The sequence below is a fragment of the Pteropus medius genome, unplaced genomic scaffold, assembly GCF_902729225.1.
Source record: "Pteropus medius unplaced genomic scaffold, Ma_sr-lr_union100, whole genome shotgun sequence".
NCBI lineage: Eukaryota > Metazoa > Chordata > Mammalia > Chiroptera > Pteropodidae > Pteropus > Pteropus medius.
In genome coordinates, this window is record NW_024345601.1 from 4,887,778 (window position 1) to 4,893,777 (window position 6,000).

Here is a 6,000-nt window from a genome sequence, read left to right on the forward strand (position 1 = left end):
CTGTTATAGATAATAGAAAGAATACTAAATGGAGTCACTTTCCCTTTATTTAGAGCTTTGAAACTTGTTCTGAATTCATTTGAGGTTTTGATTTCAAGGAAGAAATATGCTTTTGTTATTCTTTCTAAAAGATGAATGGAAGACCCACTCCATTGCACAGTTTTGAAATATTTATAATTTAAAAGCTTAAGAGAAAATTATGGAAACCATTAGCTGTATCACAATGTACTAGGAATTTGGCCAATGTATATATCGTATTTAACATAACAGCCACTGCGAACCTTTTTGTTTCTCCCCTGAAGTCTTTTTATTTTTTGGACTATGTGTTCAGTTAATATTCTTATTTAAAAAGGCAGGGGTATCCTTTTGGAAAGAAAGGTCATTTCTATATTCGCTCAATCATCAAAAATGGATTGGGGGCCTGTTCTGTGCCAGGCATGGTTCTGAGCCCTGGGGAGATGGTGGAGAGCAATCAGACCTGGTTCTGCTCTCACAGACTTTACGTATTCTGGAGGGAGGAAATGTATAAGGAAACATAACTGAAAAAAAAAAAGAGACAATACTAAGGAAATCAACAGGGTGACATGTAAGAGTGACTGGGGTCTACTTTGGGTTGGGTGATCAGGTGAAGACTGTGGATGAGGTGACATGTGATCTGAATGACAAGATGGGCCAGTCATGTGCAGATCAGAGGGAAGAGCATTTCTGGCAGAGGAACTGCAAGTGCAATGGCCTTGGGGGACAGGAATGGACTTAGCCTGTTCAAGGAGGAGAAACAAAGGGGACTGGGGGGGACAATGGAAGGAGGTGAGGTCAAGGAGGGAGAGAGGGACCAGGTAAGCACCATTTCCGAGCAGGCTCACTTTGACCTGAAAGCCAGGCTCCCAGTGTGAAATGTGGGGCTGCCTGTGGTTAGCATGTTGGAGTCTAGTTGGGCTCCACTTGCTCATTTTCTTGGCTGCTACTCTCCAATTTCCCTGCTTGGTTATATTTTCCCCAGCAGAGTTGCAGAACAGGTTCATTTCCTGGCTTCTCTTTACCCTGAGGTCTCTGAAAGTAAGCATTTAGTTTTATAAAAAGTATTTCTTGTTAGGAAACATGGGGGCTCAGAGCAGGCCTCCCAGTGGCATTGATGATGAGAGTGTCAGAACTTAGACCAGCCCTGAGACACCTGAAGGCAAGTGCTGTGGGTGGCTTGTCCTAACTGTTACACTAGAGGGCCCCCAGCCTCCTCCTTCCAACTCAGCTTTAAGTTCGGCACTGAGCCTCTCCAGAAGCTGCCTCCCCCACAGAGAAGCTGTGCAACCTCCCCACTCCTCCATTCTCCAGGCACTTGAGTAGGTGGCCAATGACTGCTGTTGTATGAACCGCCTTGGTTGCTGACCCCTTAGATCCCCCACCCTCGCTGTTCTGGCTCAGGCCTACACACCCAGGCTTCTCATACCAAGCACATGTGACTCTCTGCCTTAGGTGTACCTATGTCCTTAGGAACATGATTGGTCTGCAAATTGGGCAAGTGGGGGAGTGCTGGGGCATTCACGAGGGGAGCAGCCTTCAACCAGGGTGGACAGGACCCGGTGCGTAAATACCCCAGCTCTCTCACCTGTCTGTTGGGATATGGCCTGTTCTGCAGTCCTCTGTGGGCCTGAGCCCCAGATACCCACAAAGAAAACGACTCATCAGTGTGTCCTGAATTGGTTCCCTTCCTTTCCTATCTCACTTTCCTGTTCCACTATATAAAGATGCTTCCTTTCAAATAAATGACCTCAACTCCTTGACTTGGAGTCTGCTTCTGGGAGGACCCAACTTACGACAGCTAGTTGGCACCTTCCCAGCACAGACTCCCATTCTTCAGGTGTCAGCTCTGATATTGTGTTGAGGAGTTGCTCCTCCCACACGGGTATAGTCCTGATCAGACTGTCAAGACATCTCGCCTTTCTCTAGCTGCGGGGTGGGCAAGTATCCCAGATGAGACCTGTCGTTGGAATTGGAAATCTGAGTCCAGGGAAACCAGGACAGAAAGTGGTGGAGCTGGCTCCTTGAGGGAGTAGTTCTGACGTGGTCACCACTGGTTCCTGCTATGTATCCCCACCCCTAGGCTTGCTCCAGTCTCCGTCCTTTTTCTAGGTGGGTTTAGGCTGGTTCTTCAGGCGTTCCTTCAGTTCTGAGAGCTACCCCACATGCTTTGAACGTGCTGCTTGTTTGTTTTCATTAGTTGGCGTTGCGTTCTGTTGCTTTCGACCCTAGAGATCCCAAAGGTAACTGCTAATGAATGAAGTTCAGTATCAATGGAGAATTTATGGAGATTTTAATTAAGTTAGGTCGCCCCAAAGCAGACCCTAAAGAAAATGGAGAGTTTTATTAGAGCAGTGATCACAGCAGCTCAGGGTACCCTTAGTAAGCGCCTACCTCTTAACTCCAAGCCCACCTTTCCGGTGCAGGAGTTGGAACCTGCCACCTTGTTGCTGCTTGGCCAGGGTCTCCCTGGTAGGCGGAGAATAAAAGGTGGAAGGAGGGGGAAGGGACCTGCTCCTTCTTGTCTGTCTTCATCTCCCCAGCAGCGCTTCTTCGCCCTGGCCAGAGCAGTGCTTCCTGTAGCAGCAGCCGGATCCAGTTTTCAGTTTTTCCAACATTTGCAGAAGCAGCCTCATGACATTCCCCTCAGAGACGACTGTACCAGTCAGTCGATGCCCCTCTGCAGATGTCTGGGTTTTTGGGTGCCCACCACATGCACTCACACTCCACCCCCGGGGATGGAGGGTGATTGGAGCAGGGGATTCTCCCTCACTGGAACCCCACCGTGGTCCCAGTGAGCCCCTGACTTGGGCACATGTTAGACTGCTTGGTCTGTGTGATACTTTAAGGTTCTCTTTTACCTTTCTAATTAAGTAGGAAATACTTCTTTATACTACTCAGTTCATGATGCTTTACATTTAATTCTCTCTGTTAACATTACTGGTAGGATTTCTGTCTCCTGACTGGTGAAAGAGGGGCCATGAGACAGGGAGAGGAAGCACCAACACAGGCAGCATTAACCTGCCACCACCGCTGTGGGCAACTGGGGCTCCATCCCACTGGGAATCCCCAAAGAGACCAGGTAGAACATCCTCAGATTGTCCCAACAGGAGGCTAGGAAGCTCAGATCTCCCCGCACAAGCTCTCATCCTTCCTAAGATGGGGGTGGCCCTGGGGCACTGATCCCCTGGCACTTTTCCAGTTGCACACCAGGTCTGGTGCATCTCTGCAGCCAGAGAATACCCGCTAGCAGAGAGACATAGCACACTTGGCATGTATGAAACTCTACGAGCGACTTCAGGTGTGGGCCAAGGAGATAGCTATAGAGCAGAAGTTGGCAGATATTTTCTATAAAAGGCCAGATTACAGGCTGTACAGCCTCTGTTATAACTACTCAACTCTGCCGTTGTAGCATGGAAACAGCCGCAGACAATACAAAAACAAATAAGCATGCTTATTTCCAAAAAAACAATATACAAAAACAGACAGTGTGCTGGATTGGGTCTCTGGGCTCTGTAGTTTGCTGATCCCTGATGCAGGGCATGCACCAACAGGATCTAATACCAAATTCAATTTACATAACAGAAGACATTTCTATCCTGGCATCTTTACTTGTTTCTTCCTTTCTCTTTCACATTGGAAAATTCCATTGAAATCTCTCTTCGACTTGAAGCTTATAAGAAAAGATCTTTATGCCACCATTATAATCAAGTTTATCCTAAAATTTTTGAATCATAGGTTTGTAGTTGGGATGTTGCTGGTGAATGAAGTCAGCTCAAAACTCATATAGCATTTGTCATGTTAATGATGAAGAACACCATTTGGTACCTTGATTAGAACAAATGCTTGATGCCAATTTCTCATGCTTGGGTAAAAGCAAATAAACGCCACAAAAAAGCCACATTGACTTATGTTTCATTCAAAGAAACAGGGGTTTTGAGTTGAGATATATCTCCACCTGGAGATATACCCTTGGTCAATAACTTCACTGTGCTGGTGCCTTCACCAGGTACACCTGCCCCTTTACCTGCATGCGTGTGTCCTTATGACCAGGTGCTTACCAGGTAGCTTATCTGTCATCTGTGGCTGGTCAGTGGCTCCAGCACATGGGGCCAAAAGAGGTTTTAGCCTCTTCCTTCTGTCCAGCTTGGAGTAGCCCATGGAGTCTCCTCTTGGGTGCAAAGGAACATCTTTGAGGGTGCTATGAGGCAGGACACCCCATGTGGGGATGGTGAGGGTGGGTTGGCCTGAAGCCTCCATGGTAGAAATCCATGACAGTTCACATTAGACTTAAGGAATTCCCAGCCTCATATAGATGTTCTGGCATTTAAAACTCTGTGGGTGAGACTGTTAATTACCTCCATCCCACTCCAAACCATGTAGTACTGAACATTAGGAATTTAGCACAACATAGTCTTCATCTTTTTGGGCTGAGTGCAATTCTTGTGGTCAGTTTATTCTGTCTCCAGCTTCACAAACAGTCTCTTCTAAGTTCTAAGAGAAAAAGAAGCTGGCAGGTTGGCTAGGAGAATTTGCCTCAGGTCAGACTTTAATACCTGGTCTCTTATAAATCCAAAACCAAATTCAACCAGAGTTTTTTGAACCCAAGGGAAGGGACTCTTGGTAACTAAACAAACGTACAAGAGACTAGTGGAAGAACACAAGTGCTAGTTGAGTAATTTGCAATGCAAAGAGGGGAACTATCTTTTCTAGAGATCCCAGTGCAGGTTCCCCCATCTCCTGATGTTAATGTCCTTGTGAGGCTGGATGAAAGATCAGGAGGCTGTGGCTGGGCATGGAATCAGACCAGTGGGCTTTGTTTTCAACATGCTTCAGCTCTTCAGAGACCAGAAGTACCCTATACACCAGCCATTGTGTTTCCCTATACTGAACATTGCCAGATACTCTCTGCCAACTTTTGTCTCTAACTTCCTATTTTCCTAAGTGCCCATGAGCTGAGTGGTGGCCCTCATCTCTACCTGGTCTGTTGACTTGTTCATTCTTTGCAGACAGAGAACCACCCAGATGGCCACAACCAAATCACTTTCATTGGCTCAGGACACATTCTGTGCTGATGTTATTTCAAACTCCCAGAGTTTTTAGAACCTCTTATTCTCTCCTGCAACCACTGTCTCTAATCTTGGCATTTTGATTTTTAGAAATTTCTATCAGATTAGACTCTTTGCATCTAAGAACTTACTCTGGCTGTGGGAGTACCAGTTCCCCTAATTCAGCATTTCTCTCTCTAAATATAAAATACTTAGCTATGTTTCCTAAAAGATTTGTAGTGTGTGGTTTTCATGTGATCACTCCAACCAATGAAGGCATTGATCACATGAAAACCACTCATTAATTTATAAATGATAGTAACAATGACATATGGTAGTAACTCTATAAGAATTATCAGTTTTTAACTTAATCTTTTGGAAATCAATCTTTGAACTTAGTATTGAAAAGCAGTGTCTCAGTTTGTCACAAGGTCAGACTTTGGATCATATCTTTTCGATATCTGTTTTTAGCCACCTTGTATTATGATTACAAACCATAAGATTGAAGGTTGAAGCAGCCTGGATTTCTGAGTCACTGCATTGAGGTCTGTGACCTTTGGCAGCACCTGAAACTTCAGTGAGATTTATGTGAATAAAAAAGAAACCTTTGTTGTGTTAATCCACTGAGATTTTGAGGCTATTCATTATTACAGTATAACTTAGTCTGCTCTGATGAATATATTCTACAATAATGTTTCTAAAAGATTTTGACCATAACCCATAATAAAAAATGTATTTTACATTGTGAGCCAATACACGCACATACACATTCCTGAAAAAAATATTTCAGGAAACAATATTTATCATTAATATGCATGATCCATTCCATTCCATTCTATTCTATTCTGTAATGGTGGTTCTTGCCTCTCTAAATTTATTTTATAATCCACCACTGAGGTGCAACCTGAATTTGAAAAATGCTGCTGTAGGTCATAAT